Consider the following 4,768-nt stretch of genomic DNA (forward strand, 5'->3'; position numbering starts at 1 on the left):
TATGAGTCGTTATCTGACTTGATGGCACCTAACAACAACAAAAAATTTCCTAGTTTCATACTTGACAGTTTCCTTCTTCTGATTATGAATAGTTGTTTACAACTGTTTCACTTTATTTTTAATTGTGCCCCATCAGCAAATGAATGTCCCCAACCTTTACTCATTTTGTGTCATCATAGTCACCTCTACTTTGAGGAAGTCTCTCTCTCCAAGTCATATATTTAGTGTCTTTCAATTTCTGTGGTTTTGTTTTCTGGCCCTATATCTGATAATATTCCAGTGCTCTTCATCATGTTTTAATATTCAATATTCTGATGATGACAGTGATACATTGCTATTCATCAGATTTTCAGTGATTAAATATTTAGAATAAATTTGTCTCTCTTTCTTCCTAGTCTTTCTTTACCTGGAAGCTCAGTTGACACCTGTTCACTCTGAGTGATCATTCTGGTGTTTAAAACACCCATGGCATAGCTTCCAGAATCACAGTAATATGACAGCCACCATGGTATGACAAACTGACAGACATGTGGTGTGGAATCTCAGAAGCGAGGATGGTGAGACAGTGCAGCACCAATAGGCTATAGTGCATTAATGATTGTGAGGATTGTGCAGAATTGGTCAGCATTAAATTCTGTTGTGCAGTGGGTGACTATGAGTAGGTACCAAGTCAATGGCACCTAACAACACCGTTTGAACACATTGTTGGATCATGTTTCAAGCAAACTCCTACCACCCCCTACCAAAGCATTATAAACTGTTGGACTAGAACTCAAAGGAGACATTTAAACAGTTCTTTCCAAAACAAAGTATCTTTTCAAAGGTGCTGAATATATCAAAATGGAAAGTTGGTTCTTTTTTTAATTTTCTCAACAAAATAAGGAAAATATGTGGTGGTCAGCCTGCCATTCAACTGTATTATTATTGTTATTTTTAAAGTCAACTGTATCATCTAGAAATGCTAGCTTTGTAGCATAGCTATCCTATCTAAGGTTACCAATATTTTTGTTTTTATGACAGATAAGGACACATCAATCTATCTGCGTTTGTAAATAATATGTGATTTTGTTTTTGATTAAAGTATATACAGTAAGCTAGGTTCTTATTTAACTATTTTTCACAGCTCATTAGTGACATTGTGTGAGCTCTGGTAGCATAGTGGTTACGAATCGGGCTGCGAACCTTAAGGTCAGCAGTTCGAAACTACCAGCTGCTCCGCGGGAGAAAGATGAGGGTTTCTACTCCCGTAAAGATTTACACCCTCGGAAACCCTGTACAGGGTCGCTATGGGTCATAAACGACTCGACGGCACTTAACAACAACAACAACATTAGTGACATTAGTTATATTGCATACAGTATATCATTTTTTTTTATTATTTCTGTACAGATTGTTCCATTTTCAATAATCTCATTTTTCTGTCCCTTTGTCTGTTTATTTTGCTGTAGTGTAACTGTTGGTTCTTTGATCTCTTAGATATGATTGTTTAAAAGAGCACAGTATTCACAATCACATTGTTTATTTTAGGAACCCGAACCAATCCGTTATTTAGGTAAAAGATGAAATCATGAAACAGCTCTGTTCCAAGTTTTGGAAGTAGATTACCAGAACTTTCTCCCTAGTCCATCTTAGTCTGTAAACTTCACTGAAACCTGTTGCCCACCACAGCAACGTTCAAATCTTCACTGACAATTGAGTAGAGACTGAACAAAAGGTGCACTGACTGGCAATCAAACCTGTGTTTCTTACAAAGAAGGTAAGAATTCTCACAGAGCGCTAACAATGACTCGTTCTCTTATATGTTAGGTATTCAAAGGTTAAAATGTCAGTTACTCTACTGATTATGAGGAAATTGGAGTTGGAAAGAAAGGAGTGTGTTTATGCCTTTGGTGAAAGAGTGCATAATTGATAAGGACACTGGAAATAGCACCAAAGTTCTAAAATATGAAGGTAGCAAAAAAAAAAATGGATTTTTGACAACATTGACATCCATAAGTATTCATATAGTAATGTTATTATTGTTAGGTGCCATCGAATTGGTACCGATTCATAGTGACACTATGCACAACAGAACAAAACACTGCCCAATCCTGGGCTAGCCTCACAATTGTTGCTACGCTTGAGCCCATTGATGCTGCCATTGAGCCAATCCATCTTCCTCTCTTTCTCTAACCCTCCACATTACCAAACATGATATCCTTCTCCAGCAACTTGTCCCTCCTGACAATATGTCCGAAGTATGAGAAAAGTAAAAATTAAACAAACAAACAACAAACAAACAAACAAACAGAGATCTCCATATGATGCTGTTTATAAAGTTTTCCAAAAGATTCAAAGAGAGAATAGCCAGTGAAACAAGCTAAACTAAGAATATATATGTTCCTTCAATCTGTCGTCTTCACATTTCTTCTGAAACCAAAAGAACTCAGCTCTATTTTGTGATAAAGACATAGTAGAAAAGGGTGATATTCTGTTAACAAGGGAGCCATCTTTTATAGTAATTCATGTGAAGCTCTAGTTCTTGGTGAAACTCAGATTATGAAGAGGTCAAGCATATTGTACTTTGTAGTCTTTTATAACCCCTAATAAAAATTTATGATGAGGAAAGTATACTGTTTCCTACGTGAATTTCTGCCTCTGGTTTCTGTTATGAAGACAGGCTCTGGCACTTTGAAGTGCATGGAAGAGATCATTTCAATCATTCAAGCTATGTCTCATTTATTTTCAAGTGTCACACATAGAAAATTGATCTTAATAAACTGACTTCTTTAAAGTTATCTCAACTTCTTTCACATCCTATAAGAAAACTAGGGATTTTATAAAGCATCAAATTTTCTTTTTTCTATTGCTTAAGTAAAATTGTCTCTGTATTTTCTGTTTTGCCAATGTCACCAAAAATATTGGGTCAATTACATTTATTCAGGAAGAGAAATATCAAGAGCACAAACTCAGATATTATTCAGGTGTTTCAAGTTCTAAACAGGATGGTTTTCTCAAACTAAGACCTAATTGTTTTCAGGGTTAGTTTTTTCTCTCCTGTTCAAGCAGACTATTATTGTTGTTAAGTGCCGTTGAGTCAGTTTGACCCACAGAGACGCTGTACAGGGTTTCCAAGGAGTGGCTGGTGAGTTTGAACTACCAACCTACAGATCAAACTGACCTTGCAGTTGAGTTCCTATCCTACACCAGGACTAATGTAAGTTTAATTTCATTGTGAGTGAAATGATAGTCTATGCTGAATATACATACCAAAGTACTGAGTCACTTATATGTTATCTAGCCTTTACTGGTACATAAAGAGGAGTCCTGGTGTGACACTGTGGGATAAAGCACTGGACCTCAAGGTCGGTTTGAACCACAACGTTGCTGGTTCAAAATCACCAGCCACTCCTTGGAGACCCTATACAGAGCTGCTATGATTTGTAAATGATTTGATGGCACTTAACAGCAACAACAACAAGGAGGAAGAAAGGAGACCTTCAACTTATATAATGGGATACACTTAATCTGCAGAAAAAGTAATAAATCCAGATTCAGCTATATGAATCCCATGTTAGAAGTGAATTCAAACTATTTTATCATTAAGGAAGGTAACTAATATCAATGTTAATGCATGTAAATGCACTCCTAGCAACATCTACACTATTGTTTGATCACATATCTGGGCACCATAACCCAGCAAAGTTGACACATAAAATTTAACCATGATGCCCATCTGACAGAGACCTTATGTCAGGCATAGAGTTGTGATTATGAGAGTGATTGTGTATCTGTGTATGAGAGACACAGAGACGTGAGAGTCTGAATTTGAGCATGTTTGGAAACCTGATGTCTCTGAGTGTATGTGTGTATGTGTCTGTCTATGTGAGTAGGTGAAGATCAATTACTTTCACATGATCCAAAAGACAATGGAACACAACAACAACAAAAATCCAGAGAGACTGACGTTACCTTTCTTAACGACAAAATAGTTTGAATTTACCCCTAGTATCTGAATCTTATGGCTGGGTCTGTACTTATTTGCAGAAGGCAGTGCCATTCATCAGCTTTAACTGTGACACTTTTCAGTGACATACTGGCCCAGGACAAAAGGGCAGGGAATTCTCCATGTAACAACATAGAAATGCTAATCTCCTTTAAACCTGCAATAAATATCTGTACTGAGGAAAGAGAGAAAAGGAAAATAAGGATGAAAAGAAAAACAGAAGTCACATACAAGGGTGATGATGGTAGCCTTCAAATCAATGAATTACGGCAGTTTTTGTCAAGTAGCTCCACTCATCTACTCATGATATTTAAGAGATTTTTAGAAGCAGATTAATTCATAAAGAGTTGTTATCTGCTGTGTTAGCTATCCATTTAATTGTTTGACAAATATTTTTGAGCACCTACTATGTGCGAGGTAATATTCTGGGGTTTGAATGTCATTGTTGTTATTAAGTATCATGGAGTTGGTCCCGATTCATAGTGACCCTGCACAGGGTTTCTGAGGCTGTAAATCTTTATGGGAGCAGAATGCCTCATCTTTCTCCTGTGGAAATGCTGATAGTTTCGAACTGCCAACCTTCAGGTTAGCAGACTGATTCATAACCACTACTCTACCAGAGCTCCTTTGTTGTTGTTGTTATGTGCCATGGAGTCAATTCCTACTCATAGCGACCCTGCATAGAGTTTCCAAGGCTGTGAATCTTTAAAGGAGCAGAATGCCTCATCTTTCTCCTGCGGAACAGCTGGTAGTTTTGAACTGCTGACCTTGAGGTTCGCAGCC

General features: G+C 37.2%; 1 pseudogene; it reads right to left on the reverse strand.

Annotated features, from left to right (window-relative positions):
- Positions 1 to 446, reverse strand: part of LOC102829263 — a 34,450-nt pseudogene extending 34,004 nt beyond the window's left edge.
- Positions 447 to 4,768: the final 4,322 nt, after the last annotated feature.

Source organism: Chrysochloris asiatica, unplaced genomic scaffold, assembly GCF_000296735.1.
Source record: "Chrysochloris asiatica unplaced genomic scaffold, ChrAsi1.0 scaffold00195, whole genome shotgun sequence".
Taxonomy (NCBI): Eukaryota; Metazoa; Chordata; class Mammalia; order Afrosoricida; family Chrysochloridae; genus Chrysochloris; species Chrysochloris asiatica.